Source organism: Phoenix dactylifera, chromosome 3, assembly GCF_051530095.1.
Source record: "Phoenix dactylifera cultivar Ajwa chromosome 3, Ajwa_hap1_PhDact_Kaust_v1.1, whole genome shotgun sequence".
Lineage (NCBI taxonomy): Eukaryota > Viridiplantae > Streptophyta > Magnoliopsida > Arecales > Arecaceae > Phoenix > Phoenix dactylifera.
In genome coordinates this window covers 52254343-52271272 of record NC_143192.1, presented here as the reverse complement: position 1 = coordinate 52271272, position 16930 = coordinate 52254343, and the positions used below count along the sequence as shown (strand labels likewise).

The window sequence follows — 16930 nt, the reverse complement described above, 5'->3', positions numbered from 1 at the left end:
TTTATAAATTATTCCATCCTCTTGCTTGTATGGAGTGAAAAAAGGTTTCAAATCTGCCAACATATTTACTCCGAGAAAATCTACTTTGTAACCAGATACCGACCCGTATCTATTAATAAACTAAAAATAATACTAACTCTAGATTTTTTTTTCTTTTCTTTCTGAGCTTCATGCTTTGAACGGTATTATCATGGAAATAGCTAATTTAAAAAATTTGTAATCTTCTATCATATTGCAAAATAAATCCATAAAATACCAAAATTCAAAGGAGCTACGTACTCAATAACTAAACCTTGTTCTATGGGTTTCTTACCCCTATGCGTTTCTAAAAGGACTTCTTGAATTCTCCAATTCCACCAATCCTCGATAAACTACAATTATAGTAATCATAATTACTATATGTAAAACAGAGAGAGAAAAAAAATTGAGTTCTTATCGTATTTTATTTTTATTGTGTTTCTGTTGAAAATAAATTCTCAATCAACATGACTTAAAGTTGTCCGACTCTAGTGTCAGTGCCCCGAGTTCAGCATATTATATGACTTAAAGAGGCATGTTTTCTCTCGATTTTCATCTTTTTAATATGCATTTTACCTTCATAAGTCTTAGATTCTTATTGTGATATTAATCATTTAATCCCAAGCATTGTTAAATGATAACTTCTCTTAGAAACCACCTTTTTTTTCTCTAGTTTGAATCCCTACCCTCAATGAAACATGTTGACCAGATCAAATTCTTGCGAGCACAATTGCTTCCATAGGTAGTTAGTTATTTTTTTTCAATTTTGAGACTAAGATAAAATGAAATTTGGTCGGAAATTGGCCGAGGATATACTTGAACCAGGCTATTGGTATCAACTTGTGTTGACTTTCATATTTTTCAGATACCTTTATCAAATTCAGTCTCAAGTAATTATTTACTTTTTATTGTTATAATTCTAAATAAGCCAAGACAATCCAGACTCAGCCACTTTCTTTTCTTTGATATCTTTGCTTAAGCGAAGTTCTCAGCGAACCACCGCTGTTCCTATTATCCCCAAGAGTAACAGACAAATTTTGGCACCTCTCAAAAAAAGTGGAGGTCTCATCACATTGTGTTACTACCATTTCTTTGTATTGCAAAAAATCAAAGTATTGTGGCGTACTGCAATTACAATAACCTCCATGAACCAAGCGATTCCCATGCCTAACCTATACTGCATTGCCTTTGAAGTTTCAAAAATTTGGCCATATGTTTTGATAACGAGAAGAACAATAGAAAAGGATCGGCTTACACTTATTAAAATCCTTTCTAACATACAGTAGTCAGCCCTAACTTACTGTTAACCAACACTACCATCCTCCCTAACCTAATTGCGGCCATGATATAAGAGATTCATTTGTCTTTGATCCCTGTGCTCTTACCATCTCCTATTGGAAACTCAAGTCGATCATATTATAAGCTCTCTTGAAATCTAGCTTAACCAATATCGCTCTCCTTTCGTAGTGCTGACAATCACATACAATCTTTGTAAAAGTAAAGATGGTAAAAATTAAAAGATAGAAAACGAAACCATACTAGAAATATTCCATCAAATCATCCATGATATATCTTTGTTAGGCCATAAGAAACTTAGCAATAACTCGGAGAAACTCATTCAAGACATTAATTCATTTAAATTCTTACAGCACGCCTTGGTTTTGGATCGCTGAAGACGTTTGCTATTTGCACTGTTTGTGGTTTGATCTTTGAACCTATAACCCACTTGTTTTTCTAGCTGTCGTCATATTAGATGTGGTGGGGTGGCTCTCAATGAGGTGTGGCCTATGGCCTGTCCTTTCACTGGGCATTGGACGAAGGGAATTGGTAACTTCTATGGACTCTATAGACGACACCCAGCTAGCTTTCTTTGCTATCATGTGAACGCTACTTTTTTTTTTTTTTTAATTTTTTTTGTTAGGATGATAATGCATATCTGACAAGTACGAATACACTCAATAAAATCAGAAAATAGAATATCTCAGAGTACCCGAGGCAACTCTCTATCCCCAGCCCATAGGGTACCATTCGCATGGCTGGCCACATAGGCAGCCATCTAATCCACAGCCTCATTTGCTTCGCGAAATACATGCTTAGCCTGAAAAGTCCATTCATTCCTCGTTATTGGCTAGATGTCACCAAGCAATGGATGATTGCCGCTGGCACCCTTCGGACCCTTTTAGATCCAATTGATAACCGTGATCGAATCATTCTCTAAAATGACTGAGCTGGCTTGTAACTCAAGCCGGACGTATCGAACGCCTGCCCAGACAGCCCTCAGCTCCGCACCAGACACGGAGATATCGAATAACTGACAGCCACCTGCTACCACAATCCTATCATCTGGATCGTGATAACAAAATCCGTGCCTCCTCCCATACATATGAATGCTACTTTGGCTGTTATTTAACGTGCCATGGCAAATTTGCAATGTTGCGTATACTACACGCATCTCTTTTTCCAAGTAGCCCAGGTTTGCATGCTGGTCCCCTCCTACTGATTTGAGACTGATGCGCCTTTTGACCCATAATGATCAGGTGGCTGGTGCTGCGTTTGTTTTCTTTTTTGGTGCTGCGTTTGTTTTCCAAGATGCTTAGTTCTAATCTACGTTATGCGGCTTGTGGTGTGCTTCTGGTGTGGCTTGGGCTGTTGGGGCGGCACCGCTTTTGACGAGGACTTTCCCTTTTCCTAAATTGATTGTTGTCTGATTCCTTGGCCCTTGCACATATCCCTAACAACTGCCACGGATGAACTGGCGCTTCCTGTTGAGCTCCTGAACTACTCACAATCAAAAAAAGAAAGAGAAGACAAGAAAGAAAATGCCAATATATCTCGAGGTCATGCTTTTTTTTACAAGACAACAACAAAAATACAACCTCCAAAACTCAGGTGACCAAAGCTCTCTTTCATACCTAAAGGCATCAATTTATGATTTTCCATAGCAACAATTCCATGCTTATCCTCATTGAATCTGATTACCAGTGTCGCTCTAGGGAGTTGCCAACAAGGAGATATCTCCTAGGTAATGTGATATGAATAGCATAATTGATCAATGGTAATAATTTAGATGAAAAGGACCACTTATAATGAAGCTCAAAACCATAGATGATATCATTGAGGATAAACTATTTTTCTTTTTTACTGTATTCTCTCCTGTCAGGTAAAGTTACAGGAAGTGTGTACATTGAAGTCCTGAAAAAATGAGCAAGAAGAGCTAGTTACAACTGATGGATGTCCAAGAAACCAAAGAGTCAATGAAGAGAACCTTACAATTATGTAACATCTCTTGTATTAGTCAACTAAAGGAGCTTTATACTCGAGAAACAAGTGAGGACGAACATTTATTTTGCGCTACAAAGAAAATGTATAACCTGTTTCACTTCACCAAACCTTTCCCCCAGCTTCAGTCATAATCTGCTGAGTTAGTTTGTCACACCCAGGTTCAAGTACAAGATTTTGAGGTTTCCTACATAGATTAGGCTCATCATCAGCAAAGGGAAGAAAAATTATATATACACCTATAGATCTAGAAGGTGGGACAAACAATATCTATTCACAATTAACTTATTGTGGAGCATCTTCGGAAGAAAGCCATTCAAAAAGATATGCATAATAAATTAAATAGAACAAGAATACTATTTTATAGAATAAATAGCTTTCCTCAAGAACTGATAGGGACATTTCGTTGGAGAGTATGCAATGCGAGTTTCACAAGACATTTCATTGGACATTTCACTAGATCAGATTAATGTGTTATTTTGTGAAATGGTTTTCCTAAAATTCTGAATTCAAGAACCAACCAACCATAGGCATCCAACTTGATTATTTTTTTTTAATGTTGTCTTCCTAGAGGTGATACCACTGCATGACCGAGCATATTGAAAAGCGTCGCAGGAGCATTTCCACAAAATAGTCAGAAACTTATTGAGTTATTGCATTGGATAGAAATACACTGTTCATGGAATTGAACAAATGCTACATGCACTATTTAGTAATACCGGTCTTGAGTAAAGTGTTCCCAATAAAAAATACATGAGTTGAGACATGGTTCAAGAATTAGGATGAGGTGGAGGAATCAGAACAAAATCAAGATTCTAACAGTGTTGCACCTCATGTAGGACCTTCTGGTTATTGAGAAAGAACCACAAAAAATGGTTCAAGATATCTAAATTTTGTGTCCAAATTTCATCAATCATGCATTCAAGTGCAACTAAAGATCCAAAGAGCAATTCATCTGGATGATATTTACCAAAAGATATAACAAGAACCAGTTTGTGGAAAGATACGAAACTTCAGAATCTCTCTAAACACGAATATACTTAGCATGAAGATTTTTGCAATTGAGACATGCAGATAACCATTAATAGACAAAATTGTCGGACCAAATGCAAGCTTCAAAACCATGCTCTTCCTAACTTATTCGGATCAACAAGTTGTATCCTTGAAAATAATTATCAAGACAAAAAAACAATGAGAAAATGAATAGATAAAATCAAACCATTTATCTGATACCATGCCAGAACAGAACTTAGGCTAATCATATTTATTGACACTTCATGGAATAACAGAAATGGAAGAAGAAAGGGATTAAAAAAAAAGAGAGAAGAAAGAGTAAATCATAACCATATCAACAGACTTTAACCCATCCATTCAAGCTTGCCTTCCTATAATGTTCTAGCCATTCATTTAGGCTAATCATATTTATTGACACTTCAATCCCTTCAAATTCTTCCTAAAAGCTTTATTACAAACTTCACAAATGAATATCTTTCCTGATTTCAAACCCTCAAACATAACCCCAAGCCACTTTCTAAGAAATATCCTTTGATAGTCATTGAAGATGCTCATACCATCCCAACAAGTTCTATGACAAATTGTTCTTTATATTTGAAACTTCTGCAATTAGTCAATTAGGCAAATTACTCTAGTCTCTCAATGGTTTGACTGCATGTTCATTCTTGCATGTTAGTAGAAGCTTGAGAGTTGCGCAGACTGTTATACTCCACAAGATTAAAGGAATGCCTAATAGATAAGTTGCTTAACTTTAAGAGGACATTTTTATGACTAAAGAACTAAATTAAACATTTAAATGGGCGCTGCTTTAGCATTTAGCAACATGTAACCTTTTAGGGGACAGAGTAAGTGTGTTAGACAAAACTAATCCAGAGGATATACCAAATGGTCTAGAAGCTATATGCAGAAAAACAACTAAATGAAAAAAAACAAAGACTGTTGTATGCATTTAAAGGGTTTCCATATTGAATGAGATATTTCATCAGAGTATACAGGAAAACTAAATATAGAGATGATGCATCCCAAAGACTCAAGAAATCAAACTAGTTGTCACAGCACTAAAGTAAGATAACCCTCAAAGTCTCAGATTATTGATACATAAACCTGGAGTTGGACCATAATTAAGTTTGGATAATATTACAGAATAATATGAATATCCTGCGTCTCCAATAATCTTTGTTCATCCTTGATATGGTAATATCAACCAGCACTAAAGCACTGGAATACCATCTTGCCTTTCTTTAGTAAGTAGGATCACCTATATCAGACTAAAACATGGATATTTTGCAAAAAGGATAAAAATAACAAGAAAATAGTGGAGAATCAACATAATTTTCTCTCTCTGTATATATGAGGTCAAGTGAATCAAGGGATGATTGCATAGGAAGGACATGGTAAAACCAGATGAGCAGAATAACTGAGCGTTTTGTGCTCGGCAGATATGAAAGATCAATCACTAACAAAGAAAATTCAAAATGTGAAAGACTGTTGAATCATAACCATTTATGAGACTGGCAAATTTCGTCGTCGCCGTCGCCGTAGTAGTAGCAGTACTAATAACGACAACAACAACAACAACAACAATAATGAGACTGGCAGAAAAGCAAGAAGCAGAAGTCATAAGAAAGAAATTTTCCCAACCAAGTATAATTGGCATGTTACAAGGTTTTGTAATTACAACCTGGTGCTAATCATCCCTTTTGCTCCAATATTATACATCAAAATTTACTTTTAGTAACTTCACAAATTAAAGATGAGTAATTATATTCTTCATAAATTAACTTTTAACCCCTGGAGTGCTATAAGTTTGGTCATTATCAACTATTGCACAATAAATACCTGTCATATGATTGTGTATAACTCAATGTTAGATATCTGGCAAATACTATAGCATAACAGAGTTGTACATACCATACAAGCCACTATAAGTCAGCACATGGTTATATTGCATATACAGTGCAAAGCAGAATATTTTGTTGAGTGGGTTTGGTTCTCTTTTTTGTTTTTCTCTCCTAGCTATGCCTAGTCTTTTGGCAAGCATGTAGAAAGTCCAATTCACAAGTTTGGAAGTGGAAAAACATTTGAACTGAGAAACATTGTAAGATTAGAAGACATGGGCATAGATATCGGCAGTTTTCAGGTGATTTTATTCCTAGCATGCTGAACTTAAATTTTTATGGAATCAGAGTATGTTATCCAGGGATCTAGATGTTGTCTTTATTGGGTGAAAAATTGGCTTCCCCAAAACTATAAATTTGAAACCACCAAAACATGTGGCATGTAATTAGGTTTTCCTTTTGCAAAGTTGTCCTCCAAGAAGTGATCTTTGCACATCTTGTAGCACTATGTTACCGTGTTATGTTTAAAATATGTCCTCTATATCATAGTATTATAAAATAGTTACATTATGTCTTACAATTTCCACCATACAATCTCAATCTTGTTTTCTTTTACCTATCCTTTCCTTTCATTGAATATAATATTTCTTTTTCGGGGATCTATGGATAAATTCTGTAGCAAATATGTTTTCAAAACTAGATATCAAACGTGTGTTTAATTACATCTTAATATAATTAACCTTTTAAAAGGGTCAGAGTTATTTTTAGATTTTTAAATAAATGTCAGTAGGACCTCTAGCATAACATTCTGTGAGTTCATTCCATGTCAATTTGTCAATTTTAAGCATGATATAGTACGACCTATGTTACCTAATCCAGAAATATAGGAACATTGGTTGTCAATTTTAAGCATGCCAATTTGTCAGAGGCCCCCTAGTGTAACATTGTTTGAAATCTCACCAGAATTTCAATAAATTAATAGATGAGTATCTGGTTATTTTGTATTATGGACATACATGATATAGGAACTAAAAAAGGGTAAAAAAAATGAATACTAAATTCATTATATAATTAAGATGGATTCATAATAGCTAGTGTGGGCAATAAAAGATACTTCAGGCGGATAGAAAGCACTAGGAAAAGAGAGACAGGAGGAGAGCAATTGCAAGATTCAAATAAGAGTTTGGCAGCTTGGATATAAAAAATAAAGATACTTAAGGGCATGACTGAGCATGATGCGCGATATTTATAACTTGGTTCAAACTTTTTCTTTATGTATTTACATCCTACAAATTATGTCCACAAAAACATCCTACAAAATATTCAAATTTCATAGAGCATTTCAATTGAATAGTTTCTTAACAAAATATCTAATCGACCAACATCTTGTAGCTCGATGAAAGATACAAAATTTCAGATTCCCTCCCTTAGTAAGTGCAAACTAGCAAGCACGAAGACTTTCATAACTGGAACAGTGAATACCCATTAGAAGCCAAACTACATCAATCATTGGAGATTTCAAAATTGTATTCTTTCTAATATTCTGAAATCTAAAAGTCATTAAATCCAAGAGGAAAAACAGATCTAGAAGAAAAAAGGGAGAAAATGTCTGACCCCTCTATTTTTTATACTAAGACTCATTCTTCCATTGATAGCCTCAAAGTACAAGTTTAGCTTGAATCAATTTTCAAACTTTTTTCTTAAACATACCTTTAGGAAGCCACATAACAATATATTGCATCTAATGTGATAATAAACTAAGACTACAAAGTAAATTGAGTTATAGGAGATCATCTGGAAGCATTACCTGCACTGGACTTTATTCCAGCATTTTGCAGAGACTGAGCTCAACCCAAAGAGGACGCAGCAACTTTTTGGAGTTCGGTTCCCTCCGACCAAACGATAAATGCTTATAGTTGTCAGTCTTGAGGTCGAGCACATATATTTCATGAACATCACTGTCAATTCGTTCATATGAAAAATCGACGGACTCACTAAAGTATATGCAGTCCTCTTGGCATCCAGAAATATCCCTAGTACAAACAATGAGGTTCTGGTATAGATCCCATGATCCGAACACTACATTGTCATGAATGCTTTCCACGAGAGACCATCCGGGTGGGTTCCCGGGCATCAACTCAAATATGGCATAACGTCTCTTGACATTTTCTTCTTCATGATCGTCATCCTCATCCTCATCATCAACAGAGACATTGCAACGGGCAAACAAAAATAGCTGTGAAGACGTTGTGACAAAAAACAGAGGGCCATTGTCCCCGGTGTGATTGTCTCAGGGTTCAAAGGGGAAGCAATTTCACAAACCGAAGCATTGCCATCCAAGTCAGACGTATAGAGGCTCCCCACATGGTGCACCACAGAGACGGGCAAGCTGAATAAACCGGTATTCATCAGAGTCCATGATTCATCTCCCAATTTATAGAAGGCGACAGCATGGTCGCCACGATAGCACTCGGCGATCACCACCATGCAATCCGTCCGGGCCGTGTTCGGGCTCGAAAGCAAGAAAGCGCGTCACGGGAAAATGCGCGAGTACTGGAGGATATCCAAGGTGGAGTCTATGCCATGCCCGATGCGGAGCCTCACACTCAGAAACTTCTGATGGACCGGAGAGAATTCGTAGCCGCGCCGGTGGACGAAACCATCGGTGGGAGGGAGCTGGATTTCGGCTCCGATGAGCGGGTTCAGCAAGAAAAGACGTCCGTCCGCGGGGGCGACGTCGAAAAGGAGGAGCCAACCGCGGGAGGCGGCGAGGATTACTTTGTTGACGAGTTCGGGCATGGAGAGTGTTGCTGGAAACTGGACCCGGGGGCAATCTTCGGTCGAGGAGAGGGAGAGGCTGTGAGTCCTCAAGGCGGGGCGGCGGTCCGTCGGCGGGCGGCGTCCTCCGTCTGGGGCGGTCGGAGAGAAGGAGCAGCAGGTCCTTGCGGCGGGGCGGCGATCCGACAGTAGGCGGCGTCCTCCGTCCGGGTGCCTGCACACGAACCGGTGGCCGGGTTTTCCGGCACCGGCCCTCCGACGCTCAAGTCAGGGAGGGGGCAAATAGTGTAGAGTGGAGGTAAACAGTGTTTGTAAAGGGTATCAGTTTTTTCGACCCCCTCCTGAGAGGCCAAGGCTCCCTTTTATAGGCGGGGGTCGGTTTACCTGCGATGTAACGGGGCGAAGCCGTAGTACGGCTCGGCATGTCGTTCAGGTCGGCGCTTGGTCGGGCGAATCATTGCACTGATGTCGGCGGTGAGGGTGCCGTACAGCCCGAACTAGCACGCTATCAGGCGAATTATTACATTGGTGTCGGAGGTATGGCCGAGATCAGAGGCTTATCATAGTCGATTAGACCCTGCTGGGTTGATCTGCCGTGGAGAGCTGAGAGTCCGTAGATGGCAGGAGCCATGCGCATTTATTATGGAGTAAGCCGGAGATCCGCATTAATGGTGGAGTAAGCCGGAGATCCGCATTAATGGTGGAGTAAGCCGGAGATCCGCATTTATTATGGAGTATGCCGGAGATCCGCATTTATTATGGAGTATGCCGGAGGATTACAGCGGCCATGCGCAATAAATGCCGGAGGGGCGTCAGAGTACGGTCCTTGGCTGGACCTTGGAGACGCACGGCCGTAGTAGGTGGCTGTCAAGAGTAGGCCTCGGACATCGTGGTTTCTCTTAGGTCGGAGGTTTCGGGGTCGGTCGTCTTGTGGCCGAGCGTTCCGAGGTCGGACGCCGACTTCGGCTGTCCGGGGTCGGAGGTTGTACGGCTTCTTAGGGGCATTTATGTCATTTGGGGGGGAACCTTATTCCCCCCAACACTACCCCCCGACTTCCGAGTTCGAGCAGCTTGTGGGCTCGGACGTGGGAAGTAAAGTCTGCCACTGAGGTCGGGAGGCAGGTATCGTCCGCCCCCTTATGCTCTTCAGAGCTTTCATGGTGAGATATGCGCCCTTTGGCGTCTCGAGGCTGCTTTATTCAGTGAGCTAATGATGGAGCTCGTATCATCATGCTTCTTGAGGTGGAGGCGGCGTCTCTTGAATCGCCAGGATCATTTTACGGCGGATTAATGATGGGGGACCTCGAGCTCGTCGAGGCGGTGTCTCGATCCCGTAATCGAGGCCTCTCGCTCATTAATGAGTGTGCCGTTATGGGGTTTAAAACGGACACGCGGCGCGACCCAAGGTCGGACGCTTCCGATTTCATGTCACTGGATCATAATTCCGAAGAAGTGGAGGCCTCATCGGGGCTCCACGTGTCCCAGATCTTATTAAATGAGGGGAGCGGGGGTTGCGTCCGCTCGTTCCTCAAGACGATTTGATTCTGCGGACCCATGATGAGGCCCCGAGATCCGATGGGACAACGCTTCGATTTCGTATCCGATTTATTAAACCAGAGTGAATACGGTGCTTCGGCTTCCGAGGTCGACACGTGGCGTAACCCGATCGGGGGGGATGCGAACCGACCCCGTCGATCTGGGTCGTCAGGGGGGTCTATATAAACCCCACGAGGCTGCCCTAAAGGTCTTGTTTGGCTGCCTCTTATTTTCGTCGTCTTTCTCCCTTGCTTCCTCCCTCAACCGAATCTTGCCGGTGGTGCCCGGAGCGATTTCCGGCAATGTCCAGTAGATTTTCTTCCTGTTTTCACTAGGGTTTCCTCTTTTCTTCTCCTCGCCAACTTCCATTTTCTGCTCTTAATTTTTACCCCACTCTTCTGTGAGAATGGGTTTCGGTCCCGAAGAAGTTGGGTCGAGTATGTCGGAGGAGGAGCTGGAGTTAATCCACTCCCGTTTCTTCTTCCAGCCCAGGTTTCGCCTTGAAACCGCAGGGCTGGGAGACAGGGTGACGCATCCGCCCCCAGGCCGGATCGCGATTTACCGCGAGACACTTTGGGCGGGCCTGCGTTTTCCCGCCCACGAGTTTGTGAGCAACCTGCTGGCCGAGTACCAGCTTGTCCCGGCGCAGTTGGCTCCGAACTCGTGGAGGACCATAATTGGGTTCTTGTCCCTGTGCCTCGGGCATGGGATCCCGATCACGGTAGGCCTTTTCTGCCGGTGTTTTCTGTTAAAGAAGAACCCGGCGGACGCAGGGTGGCTATATTTCGCCTTTCGGGGCGGTATGTCACTCTTCCGGGGCGCCCCTTCCTCGATTCATGATTGGAAGGGGAAGTTTTTCTTCCTGGCGTCCGCGGCGCCTTGGGGGTTCGAGCCGAGGTGGGGACACCCTCGGCTGAAGGCCCTCAACAAACTCTCCGAGCCCACGGGGAGGGAGCTGAGGACCTTGGACTCTTTGCGAGCCCTCGGGAGGGGCAACGACCTGACCGAGCTCCTGCGGGAGGGCGCCCTGGCAAGCGTGGGTCTGAGCTCGGCGCGCCCCGAGGGTAAGGGTGGCTATGTTATTTTCTTTGTCTTTCGCTTTTACTGCCTCTGGTCTGACACCTAACGAAATTTTTGATTTCAGACATTCCCTGTATGCCGACCAGCAACACGTCGCTTTTTTCCCGCCTGAGGAGACGGAAGGCCGAGGCCGAGGGAGCTAATCCCCAGCCTCGGAAGAGGGCGAGGTTGGATGGCGCTTCCTCGTCGGCCGGGACGAGTGGCCCCGAGGCGGGGGCCCCTGCAGCCGACCCGAGGCGGGAGCGGGTCGTTAGTGATGCGGGCCCGTCGGCCCCTCCTTGCCCTGCCCCCCTTGCCCAGTGGGGGGAGCCGTCCGTGGCCCGGTCGCAGCAGCCAGGACCCGGGCCTACCCGAGGCCCCAAGGCAAGCGGCTCCGGGACCTCGGGTTCGATCGTGCCGAGCTCTTCCCGGGCTTTTCGAGAAGAGTCGGTCGAGCCGGACTCCTCTATTCCCGAGGGGAGCTCGGCCTTTCAGGATGCCGAGGTCGCGCGCTCCATGTTGCGGCGTGCGGTACTTCCAGCGGACCGGGCCGTGTTTCGGAATGTTTCGCTGGAGGACGTCGTTGGCAGCGCTTACTGCAACACCGCCCGGGTAAGTTTTCTTCTTAATTTCCCTGAGTTACTAGCGTACATGTGTGCTTTTCAACTCACAATACCCTCGTTTCTTTCTTTTCAGCATATTCTCGAGCTCGACACCATGGCGTTCATCGCCCATTGGTATCGGGAAGAAGTCCGACAGCTCGGCCAGCAGCTGGAGCCGGCCAAGAAAAGAGTCGCCGAGCTGGAGGCAGCGTTGGCCGCGGCCGAGGCTCGGTGGACGGCCACCGAGGCTGAGCGCCTTGCCATGGCGGGGGCGCTTGAGGAGGAGAAGGAGGCTCATGCCCTGACCAGGGCAACCATGCGCGGCACGGAGGCGCGCTTGGGGGAGGTCCAGACCAGGATCGCGGCCCTCGAGTATGAGGAGGGGGTTTTCCGCCTCCGACTCGAGCAACTTGAGGCCCGGGAGAGGAGGGCTCTCAAACGAGCCGAGCATGCTGTGGAACTTTTCAAAGAGTCACAAGAGTTCCGCGACATGTTGGAGGAGGAGACGGTCGACGGTTTCCTTCGAGGCTTCGAGAATTTCCGGGAGCAGGTGCGCCGGTACTGCCCTCAGTACGACTTCTCGACGGTCCGTCCGAGGGAGGACCGGGGCTGGGGATCCGACGTGCAAGCCCTTCCCGCCATCCTGACGTCCGAGGCGGGAATATACGAGCAAGACCCCGCCGAGCCTTCGACGGGGGTAGCCGAGGCGGACGGTGTCATGGAGGCGGCTCCGGCGGCCGAGATGGACGCTGTCCCGGAGGTGGTGCCCGAAGCTCCTGCTCCCGACCCCGAGCATGTTCCGGAGGAAGATCATGAGGTCATCAATGTGCCGGATGACCCCCCGGATGTGGCTCCCGCCGCTTAGGACTTAGCATATTTTTCTTTTCTTTTTCATTGTATCCGGGGTCGGCCCTTGAGTGGCCGACTTCTAATTTTGTAATTGGCCTTCCGGCCCTTTGTTAATGAAAAAATATTTTTGTCATTCTGTGTTCATCTTTCCTTCTGTTGTCGTGAATGAGGCTAGAGCCTTAGCTAACCGCCTCGACGACCTCTAACTTCGTATTTTAATCTTTGGGCTGCTTGACGAAGTCGCCCTTTTCCCGGGTTATATCTTAGCCTTCTCGGATTCCAGTCGCCTCGACCAAAGGGAGCTCCAAACTTAGGTTTCTAGAAAATTTCTCTAAGTCCTATAACTCGGATCTTAGAGTCGTGGGAGTCGCCACGTTTGGCCTTTAGGAAAATTTTAAGGCACCGAGGTCGAGCCTTAGCTCTTCAAGTGGGGCCAGAATGGGTCTATTCGTGCCGCTACTCGGGGAGTTTAGTCGGGTTTCCGAACTCAACTCCGAACCTCTCATAGGGAGCGCGGGCTAATAGTTAGGCTGGTACATTCGTGGCTGGGACCGCTTCCTCAGACGGACGTCGGAGTTTACTTAGAAGAACCGAGTTGGGCCCTAATTCATGAAGCCTTTGTACAGATTGCGGAGCCTTGACGAACGGAGCATGCATAATGAAGTTGGGAGGTCGGTATTAAGCCGACCTATCGGAGAAGCCCGACTTTGGGGCGAGATAAAACTCCAACGTTGAGATTCCGCTCAGCAATATGTAGATAAAATTTGACAAGGAGGGCGTCTAGTTGGATGTACCTCTTGCATTCTCAAAGTTATGCTTCGCGTGGTGGAGTAGGTTGCCTCCCTTCCTCGTCGGCCTCCGGAGTCGTTCTTGACTTTATGGGGGCTCGGGCTTCTCATGGACCCAACGGCGCCCACCGAGGTTGAGAGGATTTGGGGAGACTTTATCGAGTTGTAGCTCTCTGCGAGGTTGAAGGAGCTTCAGGCCCTATGGTCGGACCTCGGGGCGCCTCAACCTTGGTCAAGGGATCATGCGTCAGGTCGACGAGCCTGTGGACGCGTTGCTGACCTGCGGCGCTTTCCGGGGTCGAGGGAGTCTGGTTCTCTACGGTCGACCCTCGGGGCATCCCAACCTTAGTCGGGGGATCGCTCGCTTCGGGGATCGGGGATCGTCGACCGCTCTCGGGGGTCCACGTCGTGGCGCCCCGGGTGGAGCCACCCTTTCCACCCCTCACGGCGCCATCCCGAGGTCGAGGGAGTCTGGTTCTCTACGGTCGACCCTCGAGGCATCCCGACTTTAGTCGAGGGATCTTTCGTCGGGTCGGCGGGTTTGGGTACGCTCTGCCGACCTGCAACGCTTTCCGGGGTCGAGGGAGTCTGGTTCTCTACGGTCGACCCTCGGGGCATCCCAACCTTAGTCGGGGGATCGCTCGCTTCGGGGATCGGGGATCGTCGACCGCTCCCGGGGGTCCACGTTGTGGCGCCCCGGGTGGAGCCACCCTTTCCACCCCTTACGGCGCCATCCCGAGGTCGAGGGAGTCTGGTTCTCTACGGTCGACCCTCGGGGCATCCCAACCTTAGTCGGGGGATCGTTCGCCAGGTCGGCGGGTCTGGGCACGCTCTACCGACCTGCGACGCTTCCCGGGGTCGAGGGAGTATGGTTCTCTACGGTCGACCCTCGGGGCATCCCAACCTTAGTTGGGGGATCGCTCGCTTCGGGGATCGGAGATCGTCGACCGCTCCCGGGGGTCCACGTCGTGGCGCCCCGGGTGGAGCCACCCTTTCCACCCCTCACGGCGCCATCCCGAGGTCGAGGGAGTCTGGTTCTCTACGGTCGACCCTCGGGGCATCCCGACCTTAGTCGAGGGATCATGCGTCAGGTCGGCGGGTCTGGGCACGCTCTACCGACCTGCGATGCTTCCCGAGGTCGAGGGAGTCTGGTTCTCTACGGTCGATCCTCGGGGCATCCCAACCTTAGTTGGGGGATCGCTCGCTTCGGGGATCGGGGATCGTCGACCGCTCCCGGGGGTCCACGTCGTGGCGCCACGGGTGGAGCCACCCTTTCCACCCCTCACGGCGCCATCCCGAGGTCGAGGGAGTCTGGTTCTCTACGGTCGACCCTCGGGGCATCCCAACCTTAGTCGGGGGATCGTTCGCCAGGTCGGCGGGTCTGGGCACGCTCTACCGACCTGCGACGCTTTCCGGGGTCGAGGGAGTCTGGTTCTCTACGGTCGACCCTCGGGGCATCCCAACCTTGGTCGGGGTAGGAGAACGAGCCGAGCTCGTCTGGTCAGAGAGGACCGTGCTCATAAGTGTAAGTTGATGGAGAACGAGCCGAGCTCGTCTGGTCAGAGAGGACCGTGCTCATAAGTGTAAGTTGATGGAGAACGAGCCGAGCTCGTCTGGTCAGAGAGGACCGTGCTCATGTCTCGACGTCTTGGGCATCCCTATGGCCGGGGCATCTCAACGTCTCGGGGTATCCCGACGAACCGGGGCATCCTGACCTTAGTCAGGGGAATTTTGCGCCAAGTCGATGTTCCATCGTCCTGCGATACTTCTCGAGGTCGAGGGAGTTTGGGACTCTACGGTCGAGCCTCGAGGCATCCCGATTTTAGCCGGAGAATCTGAGGATCACAGACGACCCAATATTAGAAGAGGATCACAGTCATCAAGATGAGAGAAATATTTGCAGAAAAAGGAGCTGAGTCCATTATCCTGATTGTCTTGAACCCCTTGGGGTTTCACTGGTAGTACATTCGTAAATTCTCGGAGTTCCAGCTTCGTGGGATCAGAGTCCCTTCCAGGGACTTCAATTTGTACGCCCCTGGCCGTTGTACCCGGGCGATTTGATACGGCCCTTCCCAGTTTGGGGCGAGCTTTCCTTGCTCGGTCGGTTGAGAAGCCTCGGCTTTCCTGAGGACGAGGTCCCCTACTTTGAAGAGCTTGGGCTTAACTCTGGAGTTGTAGTATTGGGCTGTTCGCTGTTGGTATCTCGCCATGCGCACCCGGGCGACCTCTCTTGTCTCTTCGACGAGGTCCAAATTGCTCCTGAGCTGGGAGAAATTGGTATCAGGGTCGTAATGCTCCACCCTTGGAGAAGGCAAGCCGATCTCCAACGGGATGACGGCCTCAGTGTCGTACGCTAGGTTGAAGGGGGTCTCTCCCGTGGGCAGTCGGAACGTGGTCCGGTATGCCCAGAGGACATTGTACAAGTCCTCGACCCACTGTCCTTTGGACCGATCAAGCCTAGCTTTGAGTCCCTGCAAAATAGTTCGGTTAGTTACCTCAGTTTTCCCGTTTGTCTGGGGGTGAGCAACCGAGGTGAAACGGTGATCAATGCCGAGCTCAGAGCAAAACTCCCTGAAATGAACATTGTCAAATTGTCGACCATTGTCAGATATAAGGATACGGGGTAGTCCGAATCTGCAGATTATGGACTTCCACACGAAGTCCCGCATCTTTAGCTCGGTGATCCGGGCGACGGGTTCGGCCTCGACCCATTTGGTGAAGTAGTCGATGGAAACGACCAGGAACTTTCTCTGTCCGGTGGCCAGGGGAAAGGGCCCCAGGATGTCGATCCCCCATTGGGCAAATGGCCAGGGGGCGATGATGGAGGTCAGCAGAGCTGAAGGTCGGCGCTGGATATTGGCGTTTCGTTGGCACCGATCGCACCTCCGGACGAAATCCGTCGCATCCCTCTGGAGTGTGGGCCAATAATATCCTTGTCGCAGGACTTTATGGGCTAGTGCCCGACCCCCCAGGTGATTTCCGCAGATCCCTTCATGGACCTCTCGGAGGGCATAGTCCGCCTCGGAGGGGCGGAGGCATCTGAGAAGGGGAGAAGTAAATGATCGTCGGTAGAGTTTATTCTCGTACAAGACATACCGGGGAGCCTGGCGCTTGATTCGGCGAGCCTCCGTCTCGTCATGAGGTAGAGTTCCGTCCTGAAGGTAGCAGA

General features: G+C 47.1%; 1 protein-coding gene across 3 annotated transcripts in view; it reads right to left on the bottom strand.

Moving 5' to 3' along the window:
• Positions 1-1704: 1704 nt before the first annotated feature.
• LOC148714451 (putative F-box protein At1g44080) overlaps positions 1705-16930 on the bottom strand; it is an 84135-nt gene continuing 68909 nt past the window's right edge. Inside the window, exons 1-3 of one of the 3 annotated variants that reach the window (XR_016399993.1) lie at positions 7957-8356; positions 3390-3484; positions 1705-3210 (exon numbers count right to left, since the gene is read on the bottom strand). The gene's annotated coding sequence lies outside the window, so the exon portion shown is untranslated. Of the gene's footprint in view, positions 3485-7956; positions 8357-16930 lie in introns of those variants that run through there. The other 2 variants (XR_016399992.1, XM_089929777.1) reach the window with 2 other exon arrangements.